This window comes from Sminthopsis crassicaudata, chromosome 3, assembly GCF_048593235.1.
Source record: "Sminthopsis crassicaudata isolate SCR6 chromosome 3, ASM4859323v1, whole genome shotgun sequence".
Taxonomy (NCBI): domain Eukaryota; kingdom Metazoa; phylum Chordata; class Mammalia; order Dasyuromorphia; family Dasyuridae; genus Sminthopsis; species Sminthopsis crassicaudata.
Genome location: NC_133619.1, coordinates 507,343,182 through 507,360,741, shown reverse-complemented (window position 1 = coordinate 507,360,741; position 17,560 = coordinate 507,343,182). Strand labels below are relative to the sequence as shown.

General features: G+C 35.9%; 1 protein-coding gene across 12 annotated transcripts in view; it reads right to left on the bottom strand.

Annotated features, from left to right (window-relative positions):
- TENM4 (teneurin transmembrane protein 4) overlaps nt 1-17,560 on the bottom strand; it is a 1,584,659-nt gene that overhangs the window by 726,409 nt on the left and 840,690 nt on the right. For 3 of the 12 annotated variants that reach the window (XM_074303961.1, XM_074303962.1, XM_074303960.1), the window contains one exon: nt 15,403-15,502. The exons of the other annotated variants lie outside the window; for them this stretch is intronic. The gene's annotated coding sequence lies outside the window, so the exon portion shown is untranslated. The remainder of the gene's footprint in view (nt 1-15,402; nt 15,503-17,560) is intronic. 12 annotated transcript variants of the gene reach the window in all.

The window sequence follows — 17,560 nt, the reverse complement described above, 5'->3', positions numbered from 1 at the left end:
TATTATTTATTTATTTATTTTATTTTATTTATAATTTTTGGACAGTATATATGCATGAGTAATTTTAAAAAAATAATATTATCCCTTGTATTAATTTTTCCAAATTATCCCCTCCCTCCCTCTACTCCCTCCCCTTGATGACAGGCAATCCCATACATTTTACATGTGTTACAATATAACCCAGATACAATACATGTGTGTAAATACCATTTTCTTGTTGCACATTAATCATTAGCTTCCGAAGGTATAAGTAACCTGGGTAGATAGATAGTAGTGCTAACAATTTACATTCACTTCCCAGTGTTCCTTCTCTGGGTATAGGAGCCTCAAAATCTTGAGAGGAACTCAAATGGCTTTGTTACCTCATTAATTCCATACACCTTTCTATAATAAACATTACCATTCATTGAAGCAGGGTTTCACTGTGGAAAAAGCAGGAGACGACTTGAGTCTTGGCTCTGCCACATACTTATGTAAACTTAGGCAATCAACTCTCTGACCCTGTTTTGTTAAGAGCTAATAGTCAATTTGGAGAGACTTACATCAACTGATGCTGAGTGAAATGAGTAGAACTAGGGGATCATTATACACTTCAACAACAATACTGTATGAGGATGTATTCTGATGGAAGTGGAAATCTTCAACATAAAGAAGAGCTAATCCAATTCCAAATGATCAATGATAGACATAATCAGCTACACTCAGAAAAGGAACACTGGGAAATGAGTGTAAACTGTGAGCATTTTTTTTTTCTTCCCAGATTATTTTTACCTTCTGAATACAATTCTTCCTTTGCAACAACAACAACAACAAAATTCGGTTCTGCACATATATATTGTACCTAGGATATACTATAAGATATTTAATGTATGGGAAAGTCTGCCATCTAGGGGAGGGGGTGGAGGGAAGGAGGGGAAAAACTCAGAACAGAAGGGAGTACAAGGGATAATGTTGTAAAAAATTACCTATGCATATGTACTGTCAAAAAAATTTATAATTATAAAATTAATTTAAAAAAAGTCATGCAAAAAAAAAAAAAGAGCTAATAGCCAAGATATCTATCCACTGTACCATCTAAGGGCCCCCTAGATCACTGGAATAATTGATCCAATCATTGGGGTCAAGGATTTTGGGCTTTTTTCAGTCATGGGGGATGTTCTAAGAATTTCTGATTGTTCCTGCAACAGCAGAAATGGCCAATGAATTCTTATTCATTCATTTATTCAATTATTTATTCAATTATTAATTAATTAATTAATTGATTGATTGATTGCCAAAATGCAGGGAAGCTCAAGTGAATGTTCTCAGTTCTTCACCCTTGAAGAGAAAAGTCCTTTTATACTATCATAAAAAGGGAAAAGCTGAAAGATATTTTAGGACATGAATGGTAGAATATTGAACACATTTTGCCAGAGAGAAAATGATGAACCTTAATATAGACAGGAGAATGTCAGCAAAAAAAAAAAAAAAGAAAAGAAAAGCATACATTAAAATAAGATATAATTACCTAAGAATATTTTGTCAAAGTCCTTCATTTTGAAGATGAAAAAATTGAGGATCCAAGAGCAAAACCAACTTGCCACAGGTCAACAACTGGTAACTGAAACAATTGAGACTTGCACTCAGAACTCTGGCCTTCTAGTGCTATTCTCTTCTGACAGTCCCACAAGGTCTCTTATCAAAGGGTCAGTATGAAATGTACAAGTACATTTCTAGGAAATCATTTAATGGAAAGTTCAATACAATATTTCTAGATCTCTACCTCTTACTGTATCTAAGAATTTGAGGCTGAGAGGGAGAAACTGCCTAAAATCCAGGGGTGTGATGGTAATTTTTAACAATTGAGTCTATGAAAAAAATGTATTCACGACAGATATACTTTGTACTTTAATCTGCCTTTTTTTCTACCACATTCTTAAATGTGACACATGAACACAATAATAAATCAAGCTCTATTTTCTAACATTTGCTGATTTCTAAGGTCTAAACACTCACTGAAAATTTAGGATTGGATTCTCACATTCCTCTGCTAAAATCCCAGTGAGTCACTTGCAGAGTGAGGACTTGAAATGGGGTCTTGACTTCTAATTCAGAGTTCTTTTCATTATATCTGAATGTTCTGAATCTTGATTTGATATTGAACCATCAATGTTAAAGAGCAGGGTTAGAAGTATACATTGATAAGGGAAGGGGTCCTAAATCTCTACTACCTATGACTCTTTCTGGCTTTCAAGGCTTTCCACAATTTGACTCCATTCTAATGATCTAACCTTGGTTACTACTGCTCCCTCCTATGGACTTCATGGTACTGTTATGTGATTCTCTTTATTATTCGTAGAACATGAAGCTTAACCTCTGATCCTTTGCTTATTCTATTTGGGAACCTAGCTTCTAAGAGATTTTTTTCCTCTGTATTCTTATTTATATTAGATTTAGATTTAATTTGAATCTGAAAATTATCATTTATTGTCTTCATTTTATAGATGTCAGCTGGAGTTTAGATAGATTAAATGACTTATCAATATCACAAATAAAGTGAAAATAAACCATCCCAGTATTTAAAACTCATACCATATTACTTTAGATGCAGGAATCTATGCCAGTCAATATTATCCCTGGAAAATCTCCCAAATCTGAACTCTCTTTACTACTCCTATTGTTAATATTCTAATTCCTGCCTTTGCAAACCTTGTTTCCCATAAGAGGGAAAAAAGTACCTTTTCCCCCTTTTTTATCTATCAAAGTGCTATACCCAAACTTCCAGACCCAGTGCAAAGGACATTGTAGGCCCACTCCTAATACCTTTAGCCTTTCCCATGAAACCTTTCAAGGATATCTGCATGCATACTCCCCAATGCACTCATGGATACTTTTCTGGGTTTGACTTGATTCCTTTATTAATATATCTGAAATGTGGCTCCTCATCTTTCCTGACTTTAAAACTATCCCTTTACAATGGATATGGAGTGATTTGTATACCTAGGGCCTAGCCCAGTACCTAACTCACTTTAGGAGACTTCAAAAAGGCTTGTTGACTGAATGAGTGACTGAACTAGGAAATTTCATTGTCACTGAATTAGAAAGCATTAACTAAAAAAACAATTGGCAAAAGACAAAACTAACCAAACAAAACCCTATAAATTAGCCCAAGTCAATGGCAACATTAACAAGAGACTGAGGAACAGAGCATGAAAACAAATTCTTTAACACACTTCTTTGTGTGACAAATACTACTTTTAAGGAATTTCAATGTAGAAAAATGCTAATGTACAAAACAAATAAATTATGGAGAGATAATCATTTGCAGGATCATAGATCTGGAGCTGGAAAGTTCCTTAGATGCTGTCTGGTGCAACGACATAATTTTACAAATGGGAAAACTGAGACTCAGGGATGTTAGTGACTTGCTCAAGAATACACAGATGATAAATGTCAGAGATGGATTTTGAATCACTCTTCTAACTTGTGTTTCTGCATTTCAGAACCAATGTTTTTCCTACTATATCACACTGACTTAATTTTGCTAATGGATTTTTAAAAAAATGTGTCCCCCCAGGGATAACAGATGGACTGCTCATATGATAGCGTTGCATTGGTACTCAAAAGCACTAAATAAAAGAACCAGAGACAGACTTCCAGGATCCTGGATGGATCCAATGAGGAGAACATCTGGAAAAACATTGATAATGTCCCTAAGAGATAAGATTACAGTTAGCACTAGGAAGAAATCACATGATAATTCACTCATTGATCCTTCAAAGCAAAGTATAAAATGATGTGTGGTTGGTGTTATTTTAAAATTCTTTTCCTTTGTTAAATTTGCTTGTCAAATGATTATTATTTTTTTTTAGAATCAAAGGAGTCCAGGACTGTAGAGAATTTACAAAAAATTCTATGTATATTCAATTTGTCTGGAATTCCTAATAATAATGGCTGATCTTCCCAGAAAACTACAAAGCATTGCAATGGACTGTATCTACATTGCTGTGTATGATCCTCACAACATTTTACAGAGAAGGAAACTGGGACTGATGGACAGTAAGATATTTACAAGTAGTTAGTCCCCAACTGCTAAAGGGGTGAGGTTGGACTGATGGTCCCCAAGGACTTTTTTGTCCATATCTCTATGAGTCTGTGAGGATAAGATGTGAATCTAGGTTTCTTCTGCCTCCCAGACCAGCAGCTCTGCCATATAGTCTGGTTATCTCAAGTGGCTTTATAGATGTTGAATTATAATAATGATAACTCAAATTTCCCTACATTTTAATGTTTACAGAGTGCCTTCTTTACCTAAACTCAGTAAATTAGATAGCATAAGTATTATTATCCATATTTTACAGATGGGGAAATTGAGGTTAAGAGAAGCTACGAGAGTTCTTTCAAAGTTATATCGCTAGTACACGACAGAATTTGCTTTTAAAACTAATACTTCTCATTTCTAATATGAGTCCTCTTTCCATTAAAATAAGATTGAATGACCATTTAGGCCAAGGGTTTTTAAATTTTGTGTGCATCATGGGACCCCTTTGGCAGTCTACCAAAACATAATGACCCCTTTCAGAATGATGTTTTTAAATGCATAAAATAAAATGCACAGAATTAGAAAAAAAGTCATATTGAAATAGCTATCAAAATACAAAATATAAACATACTCACAAGTCCCAGGTTAAGAAACCTAATCTACAATAAAGGAAGATAAATTTTTGACATATAGATATGTAGTGAGCATCCATGTGAATGTGATGAAATGTTTGAAGTTTGTTCTACAGATATAATGAACCAAAGTCAAAAGAATCCATATGGGTTTGTGGGGCATTATTTTCTGGAACTTCCCTTTTGAAACCACACTGAAGAAGCCCAAAGTGGGGCTCAAAGACTTTAAATGATTGACATGAGGTTTGCATGTCAAATAGCTGTCTGATGTGGAACTTGAATCCAGTTCTCTTCTGACCCCAAGTTTAACACAGTTTCTTGTACACTGGGCTGCTTCCTTTTGTGATAATCTTCATATGTTAGAGATGGAGGGAACCTTACAAATCATGTGATCTTATCCCTTCACTGGATAAATCTGAGCACTGAAATCTAGAAAAGGGAAGTGACTGGTAATTTTAAGCAAGTCATCTAATCTTTCATTTACTAGGCAATTTTCTAAGGTAATAAATTAAAAGACAATTATCTGTAACTGGGAGAGAATATTACTCACTGAAAGCATCCTGCACTGTTGTAATCACAGGTCCAGCTAAAAAAGTGTATATGTATATACATATATAAATGCACATACACATAATTGTATATGTATGTATACATACACACATATTCATATAGATGTGTATACAAACACATACATATGGATGTATACACAAACAGAGAAAAGGTAATGAGATAGGCTAGAGGGAGACTAGATAGGCTAGAGAGAAAGAGAAGAGAAAAAGAAAGAGAAAGATAGAAAGAGAGGGAGGGAGGAAGGGAGGGAGGGAGGGAAGGAAGGAGGGAAGGAGGGAAGGAGGGAAAGAGGGAAAGAGGGAAGGAGGGAAGGAGGGAAGGAGGGAAGGAGGGAAGGAAGGAGGGAAGGAAGGAGGGAAGGAAGGAGGGAAGGAAGGAGGGAAGGAAGGAGGGAAGGAAGGAGGGAAGGAAGGAGGGAAGGAAGGAGGGAAGGAAGGAGGGAAGGAAGGAGGGAAGGAAGGAGGGAAGGAAGGAGGGAAGGAAGGAGGGAAGGAAGGAGGGAAGGAAGGAGGGAAGGAAGGAGGGAAGGAAGGAAGGAAGGAAGGAAGGAAGGAAGGAAGGAGGGAAGGAAGGAGGGAAGGAAGGAGGGAAGGAAGGAGGGAAGGAAGGAGGGAAGGAAGGAGGGAAGAAAGGAAGGAAGGAAGGAAGGAAGGAAGGAAGGAAGGAAGGAAGGAAGGAAGGAAGGAAGGAAGGAAGGAAGGAAGGAAGGAAGGAAGGAAGGAAGGAAGGAGGGAAGGAGGGAAGGAGGGAAGGAGGGAAGGAGGGAAGGAGGGAAGGAGGGAAGGAAGGAAGGAAGGAAGGAAGGAGGGAAGGAGGGAAGGAGGGAAGGAGGGAAGGAGGGAAGGAGGGAAGGAGGGAAGGAAGGAAGGAAGGAGGGAAGGAGGGAAGGAAGGAAGGAAGAAGGGAAGGAGGGAAGGAGGGAAGGAGGGAAGGAAGGAAGGAAGGAGGGGAGGAAGGGAAGGAGGAAGAAAGGAAGGAAGGCAGACCTTTCTGTAGATAATTACATATCAGTTTTTCTATGTGTCTAGAGATCGTACCACAAAAATTTTATTCTCAATGTGTTCAGTTGAAATTATGCACATTTTCCATAAGAGGTTGTATTTTCTATCATATGTTAGACTTCACAAAGCACTTGACTCACAATACAAGTGTGTTTATCCCCATTTTTATAGACATCCAACATCATGCAACTAATGAATATCAGACAGGATTTGAACCAAACAAATTTGGAATATTTGACTCCAAATACAGGATATTTTTCTTAATTTAATGCTGCCTGCCATATCCAGTTAATAAATCATCAGAGCTGTTAAGGCGCTAACCAATGGGATTATTCACAGTGGTATGAGGCCTGCTTTACAGATCTGTATCCACAATTAATTTCCGTTCCAAGTCTCCAATAGCATCAGCAACCTAAGCAATCTGCATGCAAGACAACAATGCCTAATTATTTATGGTCAATCACAATGCTAAAGATTAAAGCCCTGGCTCAGTCCTTGACATAGAGTCTCTCCTAAGTTAAATAAGGCTTTCCAGGAGTTAAATGGCAAGCTTTCACCACTACAAACCACAAACCATCTTCTAGTACCTGCAAATGTTGGATGGAGCATTTCTTCCACTCCAGAGAAGAGAAGCTTGATCCAGAGCCTGGAGAACAAGGACTCCAAAAGTGCAATAGATTGCCCCAGGATCCAATGGACTTCAGTCCTCACAGAATCACTTCTGAGGGTTGATGGGGGACTCAGTGGTCTAATCTAACCTATATAGTTTTATTCAATTTCCTCTTCAAAATACCATAATAATTTCTAAAAGGAAATTTTATTGGAGATTTGTGTAATAGAATGAAATCTCTTCTTCTCCTTTGAGTCAAGCAGCATAAATTAATTAAAGAATCTCAGAGTTGAAAGGAATGTCAGTGGCCACCCTAATCCAATTTGTACATGAGAAAGAATTCCCTCTACATCATATGCGTTAAGAGTTCATTTGGTGTTTGCTTCAAGACCTCAATTTAATTCAATTTACTAAGTAGTTATTAGGTGCCTACTGTTTCAGGAATGGTGCTGGGAGTAAAGAAAGCAAAGACAAAAATGTCCCTACCCACAAGGAGATTACTAGGGAGCATACCTGAAATGCCATTTTTCTACATTAAGTTACAGTATAATGACATTCGACAAGTGTTCACAGGGGGTGGAGGCGGAAATCATTAATTCCCAAGAGAACCCATTCTACTTTTATATTAACTCCAATTATTGATAAGGTGCTGTTTCTTTTTTTTTTCCCCCCTCACCATCCATATTCTGACTTCCACTCTTATTCTTGATCTTAATTTGTCATGGAGGAAAAGCTTAATCCCTCTTTGAGACCATAGACTTTTCTGTTTCTAGGTTAAATTATCTCCAGTTTCTTTAACTTCTCCTTTTATCTATCCAATCATTTATCTAGGCCATTTAAAAATTTTCCTATGAGTGCTAATGAGCATCCTCTCATAGCAGTCCTAAAAGGCTGCCTGGAACCCCCAGAATCCATGTCTTTAGTCCTTGAGAACTATTTCTTGAAACTCCCATATTTAGGCCCAGACCAGTTTAGTGGTGATTAAGTATGTGTAAACTAGCCACAAGAAGCACATGATAATCTATTATATTTATGGCTAAATCTAAATGTCAGATAGTGCTTCACCCATATATCCCATCCAGCTTCCCACATGAACCAGCTTACCATGTGTCTTCTATAGTATTTGGACATTCTTGCTTTAGTGATCAAATTAATAATACCATTATTGTGAAGAGGGCTTGTCAATAGGCTGACATCTATAACAGCTCATATCATTTACTCGTTTCCATCTCAGAACTCCTTTTCCCGCTCTTCACATACATATACATATGTACATATATATGTATTCACACACATACATATGAGAGCATATACTCTATGTATATATAGATAAATATTTATATTTTATATAATATTACCATTCCATATTAGAATATGAGCTCCTTGGGTACAAGGATCTCTTTTTCTTATACAGTGATTGACACACATTAAGTATTTAAAATTGTTTTTTTCCTCCTTTCCTCCTTCCTTCCTTCCTTTTTTTTCTTCCTTCCTTCCTTCCTTCCTTCCTTCCTTCCTTCCTTCCTTCCTTCCTTCCTTCCTTCCTTCCTTCCTTCCTTCACTACCTTTTGGTCTCACCATTCATTGTTTCAATTCTTGAGCAGCACACTGTATCTAGTCCCCTTTATCTCTGAATTTTGTCCACCAGAATAACAGGAGAGGCTTTTCCAAATACGAAATCTAGACATATTATAGTTACACTTTCCTGATCTATTGATCTAGTAACTTACATGAAATCTTTCAAAAAAGGAAAAGAAAAATCAGAAGATAAAGAGATCAGGTTCCTTTCATTCACCACAATAGTAGGGGGAGAAATCTCAACTGAACAAGGGAAAGGAGATCATACAAGATAAAACAGATAATTTTGACTAAATAAAATTAAAAAGGTTTTTTCAGAAAAATTCATTGAAGACAGACGCAGAAGAGAAACAGTAGAGTAAGAAAAATGTTTACATCAAAACTAAAAGTTTGATATATAAAACTTATGGGGAATCCAGACACACATACTGTAGGATCCAATATTAAATCTCTGGTATTCAAAACTCTTCAAAAATCATTACCTTCCATCCTTTCAAATTTTCTTACATCTTAGGGTCTTCCTCCATGTGCTCTTTGATCCAGTGACAATGGCCTCCTTACACGATTCCTCAAAAACTATATACTCCATCTCTTAGCTTGTGGAATTTTCACTGGCTGTCCTCTTTGCTATAATACTCACTCTTCTAATTTCTGCCTCAAGGCTTCCTGGGTTTACTTCAAATCCCAGCTATAATCTCACCTTCTACAGGAAGCCTTTCTTGGTTCCCCTTAATACTACTGACTTCTATTTGTTTATTTCCAATTTATCTTGTATTTAGCCTGTTTTCACCAAGTTGTTTGCATGTTGTCTCTCCCATTAGAAAGTAGGTTCCATGAGAACAAGGACTGTATATATGTATATGTACATACATACATGATCAAAGGACATGTGCAGTTTTCAAAAACTGTAAACTACAAATGACCACATGAAAATATAAGTCCAAAATATCATAATAAGAAGTATGTAAATTAAAACAACTTTGTGGCACAGATGAAAAAAGTCTATTTGAAAGGGGTTATGGGAAAGTTGGTTTTTAATTGATAAGCACCCAAGAAAAGTAACTAAACTGCCACAAGTTTGTCCTGGGACTCATATTACCAAGCACATCCCTGAAGGTAGTTCATGATAGAAAAAGTGCCAATACCTTCTGTCTTTACAAAAAGTCAGTTTTAAAAAACCTAATGGGGTTATCTCAAGGAATACTGACTTAGTAAATAAACATTCATTAAGCGTCTATTATGGACCAAGGATTGTGCAAAGTGCTAAAGATACAAAAAAAATTAAAAACAAAAATAAAAACAATAGTCCTTGTTCTCATGGAACTCACACTCTAATGTGGAGACAGCATGCAAACAACTATATGGAAACAGGCTAAATACAAGATACATTGGGAATAAACAAGAAAGGGAAGTCAGTAGTATTAAGAAGAACCAAGAACCTGAAGAAGGTGAGATTGTAGCTGAAACTTGAAATAAACCAGGGAAGCTAAGAGGCAGAAATGAGGAGGGTGGGTATTTTAGGGAAGAGGACAGTAAGTGAAAATTCCTCAAGCTAAGTGATGGAATATAAAATAGTTTTTGTGGAATAGTAAGATGTCACTGGATTAAAGAACTCATGGGGGAGGACTGTGTAAGGTGTAAGAAGACTTGAAAGGATGGGAAGTGATGATTTTAGAAGAGCTTTGAATAGTAGATTTTATATTGGATCCTTGAGGTGACAGGGAGGTACTGAAGTTTATTGATTGAAGGGAATGGTGATATGATCTGACTTGTGCTTTAGGAAGATCACTTGGAAGGAAGAATGGATAGGAATGAGGAAAGACTTGAGGTAAGGAGAACAACCAGCAAGCTATCAGAATAATCCAGGCAAAGATGATGAGGGCCTGCCCACCCAGGGTGATGGTAATACAGGAGAAAAGAAGGGTAGTAGAGATGTTATAACAGTAAAAAGCACAGACCAGAGGACTTCTCTCATAGTTTAAGTTAGGGTTTGAATCAAGATCCTTTGAAATCTCTCCAATGATATGATTCTTTGATTCTAAAATTCCAAAATGACTTAAGTTAATTCTGAATTAATGTCTAACTTTTCTGCCCATTGTCTGAACATAGTCCCATCTACCTTGCCTGAGAGCAAAAAGATTAGCTTTTGTATTAGGTGGTGAATAAGTTAAATAGAATGTAATCTCCTTGATAAGAGACACTATTTATTTTTATTTTTTCATTATATCCTCTATTATCACAGTGTATTGTACATAGTAGGTGCTTAATGATAGTTGAACTGAATTTAAGGTCTGGAAGTAATTGCCTGGGTTTAATTCAGACACTTCTGTACAAGACATATTCAGGAACAAACATTTATCAAGTGTCCTCTCTGTGCATTTGGGTGAGTTTAGAGGTGGAGAGAGAACTGCCTTTCCCATAACTTAAGCAACTCCCTTAAGGGATTAGGGCCTATTTTGAACTTTTTTACACTTGAAAACTTGCCAAGGCTTATTAGAATACATTAGTCCATCTGTCCAAACATATGTCTATTCATATCATCAACCCTAGCTGCCCTCTACCCGAATACATACACAAATTTCAGCTTCATATGCAGTCATACATACATACATACATAGCATCCTCCTCCTCCTCATCATCATCCTCATCATCATCATTTCCATAGCTAACATTTATATTGTGTTTTCTACATGTTAGATACTATACTGAATATTTAAAAAAATAAATCATTTGATCCTAAAAATTACTCTGAGAGGTAAATTCTATTATTAATCCCATTTAATAGGTGAGGAAACTGAGGTAAACAGAGGTAAATGACTTGCCCAGGAACACAGAGCTGGGAAGAGTTTGAAGCCAGATTTGAACTCGGATTTTCCCGCTTCACAGGGTTTGATGCTTTATCCATTCTGCCACTTAGGTATATACATTATACATAAATTCACACACATCCAGGAACATGGACAAAAATCCAGAGACACACAGAGATTAGTCTCAGGATGTTTTTTCTAGATTGGAGGAAATTTTAAGTCTCTATTTTACTGAACATTGGAATCAACTGAGTGTTGTGAATGTGAGTATAGGCTGTATATGCGACTAAATTTTCAAAGAACAGACATAAACTTCTAAACTAAAACTCCACAAATTAAAATTAAATCTTTTTACAGATGATTCAGAACAAATGAATAAATGAAGAAAGCTTTTATTAAATGATTGTTTTGTGCAAGTAAGCACTGGGGATACAGATCCTGAGGTGAGGCAGTCTCTGTTTTCAAGGAATTCACTTTAATAGGAAAATATAACTCACCTAGGAAATTTTGGCTGAAAATCAAATGGAAAAGCCGAGTAGTTTTTAGGGTACAACACCAAAACAGAGGACCATGGATTGTCTTAATCGCCATTTCCATGAGGTGGGGGAGCAAAGGACTTGGGTGGTCAGAGTTTGCTTTTTGGGTCTTGTAGCTGCTGAGGAGGCAGAGGCTTCATTACTAACAGAGACAACTGCCAAACTTATATCTTTAAAGGCTGTCTCTCTTGAAGATTGCTTTCGGATGTAGATTGTACATAGCTTTTCCTGGGGCTCTTGGACTTAGCTGCCTGGAGATAGCAGCTGGGGATGGTAGCAGCTGAGATAGCAAGCTCCTTCTCCATGGTGCTGATATCAAAATATGGCGGTAGGAGAGAGACTAGAAGCAGAGTTAGTGATTTGGAGGCAGAGGATGCTGGACTATCCTCTAAGTCTAAGGGAAGGTTGGAGGTGAGATAGCTACAGTGGTTCAACGTACCTGGCATATGCTGTCTTTTATCTCTCCCTGCCTTGCTGGTTCAGGTGGGATGGCTTTTCTTTCCCATTGCTGTTAACAAGGTGTCAGTGGTTTTGGAGGCAGTAGGGATGGCAGCCTTTCTCCTCAGTGATGACTATAGGAATTGGGTCAGAAGCAAGGTCCTCAGGGAATATTATTTTTTATTTTAGATATGTACACATCTCTCTGCATGAATCCTTTTTATAGACTATCTCTTTGAGAGAAAAGATGGCATCATCTAAACTTTCTATCTTCCCCAGCTTTTAGCATCATATTCTGAATATAGTAGATGTTTAATAATATTTATGGAACTGGAAGATGTCAGGACTAAAGTCGCAGGACTTTAGGATGATCATTATGGACATTAATTCTAATTCCCCAAGAATGTATAGAAGGAGTAGATGATTGAGTTGAATTTACAATAATCACTTTATATCCTACCACTTGGGGTTCATGAACCTACAAAGGATCTGTGAATAGGGAATCCTTAAAACTGGATGGGAAAAATAACATCTTATTTTCACTAGACTATAGCTGAAATTTATCATATCTTTCAATTATTTTCAAACATTATCCTCAGAAAGGATCTATGGACTTCCTCAAACTGCCAAAGGGGCATACAATATCTAACCCCCCAAATGTTAATTACTCCTGAACTAGAAGATATGTTTTCATATAAATAAAAATATAATTTTCTTCTGTTTGTTCTTGTATTCATTATCCTGACCATATAGGATAATAGATCTAAAGCCAAAAAGGAATTTAACAATCATGTAATTCAATAGTAATAATAGCTAATACTTAAATAGTACTTTGAAATTTGCAAGGTACTTAACATATTATCTCATTTGATCTTTCTTGCATCCCTGTTAAGTAGGGACTATTATTATTCTTGCTTTATAGATGAGGAAACTGAGGCTGACAGAAGTACAGGGACTTGCTCAGATCATAGAGCTAATTAAATATTTGGTGTGGGAATCAAAAACCAGGTCTTCTCAATTTTGAGTCCAGAATGCATGCAGATATATACACAAAGATGTACAGATAGAGCTACCTACAAATTTATATACATATGTGTATATATATATATACATACACACACATTAGTATTCATGTATATAGTCCTATGACTATAATCCAAAGGGTTTTAAAAGTCTGAAGAAAAAAAGCAATAGTCTTAGTTTCTGTATTCTCAGAAGGTAAAATTAAGATCAATAAGAAGATGTTACAGGGAGTTAGAGTTTGGCCCAACACACCAAAGAATTCTTAACTAGGAAAACAATCAGAAGTTAAGAGTGTTGATTTTATGATGTATCTGTTGCTGCAGGCATAGAAGCAGAGGCTACATGACCAACCATTGAAAATGCTTTATAAGAGTTCCTTGTATTGGAAAAGAGGAGTGAAGTAAATAGAATCCAAGTTCCTTACCAGCTCAGCTATGTGAGGAGTTTATGAAACCTACAGTCCCAAGTAAATGATGAGTGTACTGGGCTGCAGTTTATTTCTAAGAATGACTTGTGGGGGAGTAAAAGCATCAATTGGATTGGATAGAAGTGGAGATAGATGAAGACAAAGTAGGCACTGAGTAGTGAGCTCATGTTTATATGAGTTTGCTTCCCCAGCTCCGAATTAACTACATTCTACTACTGTGAAAGGCTGGCAATTGTGCTTGCTAACTACTTGTCACCGATCACTGAAATAGTGGATAATCAGAGGGGTCACAAGACTGATGAAAGGCAAATCTTATCCCAATTAGTAAAAAAGGCAGTGGCTAAAGTCTTCAATCTATTAACCAGTGAATCTGATATTGATTTCTGGCCATTGTCAAGCAATGTTTTTTTCCTATTAAGTCACTTTATTTTTAATTTTAAACCAATGACTTGCGTTCTCATTTTCTTACCCTTCCCTCATCAGTTCCCCTTCTCCAATGAAAAAGCAAGAACACAATTCCTTGTAATAACAATTTATAGTCATGCATAACAAATTCCTAAATTGGCCACATTCAAATAAGTATTATCAAATGGGTGGCATATAAGCATTTAGAAAGCTTCATTCATCAATCAATAAAAAGAACTTTTAAGTAACTATGTGGCAGGGGTTGTGTTGGGCTCTGGGGGTAAAGGTCACGCCAGGTTCTTCCTATCATTTTTTCAAAGGGGTAAGTGGATCAGTTGATTTATGCTTAATCCTGGAGAATAGAAGCCTTTGCATATTGAAGAGAGATCTGGATTCCATGTTAAAACAAAAGAAAAAAAACTTTTCTAATAAAAAAGAGTGATTACAAAGTGAAATGGGCTACTTTGGGAAATATCGAGTTCCTGGATGACAAAATTAATTTATTTTTGTATTCAATTTTCATCAATCACTCCTATTGTTGTCCCTGAAAATGAACAACCAAAACCCTTAAAATAAAAAAAAATCACCACAAGTATATATATATATATATATATATATATATATATATATATATATATATATATATAGTCCATAAAAAACAAATTCCCATGTTAGCTAAGTCTGAAAATGTGTCTCTATGCATTTTAGGTTCATCACTCTTTTGGGGAGAAAGTGATGTGTTTCATCCTCAGGTTTCTGGACTTGTTATTTATCATGAAAGTGATCAGTCTTTAAACTCCTTCAGAATTATATTTCTCTACAATGTTTATCACGAAGGCTTTTAATCAGAGTAAATGGTCATTTAGCTGGGGATATTTTGGAGATTTCTGTTCGGGGATAAGTTAGAATAGATGCCTTCCAAGATCCCTTTCATTTCAGACACTGAAAATCAGTCTTTAAGAGAAGAGGTTATTTAAAGATAATAAGAAGTACAGTCCAAAAGACCACACTGGCTTGAAGCTATTAAAAGAACCAGAGAAAGACCTTCAGCACTTGGATGGATCTTTTAAGAAGGATTTGTGGAAAGACATGGACAAGAATCTCACTGGATGAGAAGGCATAGAGAGCTTGTGATATGAGTTGAGACAGCCCTTACAACAGTGAAATTGTGGCTAATAGTATTCAAGAATAGATCTAGCTATACAGTAAGCAAGAACAACATACATCCTCTTCTTCCTGGGAAGTATTTTATGAATTAATGAAAAGGAGACAAAGTTTAAGAACATGTATTAACATTTTCAAAGCATAACAGTAATCACAAATACTATCTGAAGTTTAATAAAGATCAACTCACTTTTTTTTTCTAAATCTTCAGGAAAAGGTCTAAGAATAGTCCATCAAATAATCCTTGAAGTTTGCAATTTTAATTTGGACACATGCTAATTTCAGTCTACCTGTTGAAAGAGATAAGAAAGAAGTCAGTTATACTGGATGTAGATTTTGCTGCAGTGTTGAAGCAGTGTTGAAGCAAATTTGCTTCAATGACCCAGAATGTTGAAAGCCAGCTGGTGACCGGTCAATAATTTCAAACTGACAAGCAGACAAGAGTCTGTATTCAATACATGGGTAACATTACCATTACATGGATCTTGTAGTAGGAATAACGCTTTCTGGGGCCTTCACCTGTGGCTTGAGCTAGCTTTCCCTTAAAAGGTACTAGAAATCATCAAGATTTAAATGGCCTAAAAACTATGATGTGAACTAGTTAATTTAACTTTCTGGTCACCCAGTGACTTAAAAGAATTTGACTCATGGGCATAAGTGTCCATTAGATTTAGTCTGTGTCCTGCTGTAGTATATGTCACCATATCCTGCTGACCAGCTTTTCTTTTTGGAAATAAAGAGGAACATACCTAATCCAAACAGAACTATATTCTTGATGTATTTCATTCCCATGCAATGGCTAAGTCAATCTCTTTTTTCATTCCAATATTGAATTTAAACTACTGGACTGGCTTGAATTAGGTCAGGCTTGGCTTATAACAGATAAATTTGATTTATGTGATACATCCATTTAAATGCATAATGTATATGTATTATATTACATCATATCATATCTCAATATATATATATATATATGTATATATATGTATATATATATACATATATATATATATATATATATATATATATATATATATATATATATATATGTCCAAACACAATCATCCATCATAGAACTCCTCTTATGTCTATTAGTGACATCATAAGACACTTTGAATACATGTCTCACAAGTGATCAATTATTGCCAATTGCAGAGGGGCTCACTGATAGAAGGACGGTCCCTGATGACACTTTTTTGGTTAAAGCATTTATGTAACAATCTCCTGGAGTAAGAAGAAATGGCTAGCTGAATCAGTGGAAGATCTGATAACCCTGCTAAATTCACGGAAACTGGAAACAATGAAGTGTATACACATACACACACACACACACACACATACTTATACACAAAATTCACACATTAGCTCATTGTAGTCTCCTGCTGGAGCTGACCTTAAGTTCTATGAGCCTCTGCTAGCAGAATTTAAGCTCGGATAACTCCTACTAAGCTGGAAAGATTTTAAGTAAGAATCTGGCAATGAACTGTGTGTCTACTGTTAGAGGGTCAGCCTAGTTAAGTGCTGAGAGGCTCATTGTCAGAAGGCGGACCACCAGGAGATAATTTTTCTTAACCACAGAAACTCATGATAAGAATCCACTAAGCTGTGAATCTGAATGGTTCTGCATCTAGAAAGAAAATATTTGTGTCAATGAAATCACAAATCTTCTGAGGAACCGAAATTATCTATAAATAAATAAATCTATAAATATAGATATAGTGTATCCCAAAAGTCTTGGTGCAATTTTAAGTTTTAATGGCTTAAACATGCACGCATATTTATATACATGTAAAATAAACATATATACATGATGTTTGTATGTATGTGTGTGTGGATGTGTATACACATACCCATTATTTTGGTCCAGATCTGTGTAGTATAAGGATTTCCCAGTAAGAATACTTCCTCTAGAGAGATCTTCCAGGAAACAGATTTTTTGGTAATTTAAATTTTTAGAGTTGTCTGAATCCCCGGGAAATTAAATGGCTTATGTGGGGGTTACACAGACTTTGGATCAGAGATGAAACTTGAACCTGGACCTTTCTGAACCTGATGTTAGTTTTCTAACTCTTATATTACACACATTCCACATGATAGATTATATGTTTTATATACATACTACATATATATACATATATATATATATACACACACACATATACACATGCATATATATGTATTATAGGAGATATAGAAGTGCATATATCCCATTTCTAATACATAATGAATTTTACATTTTTACCATATTCTTTATATATATATACACATACACACATATATACAAACAGACAAGAAAGATAGATAGGGATAGATGGATAGATGAGAGGGAACATGGCCTAGTCCATAGA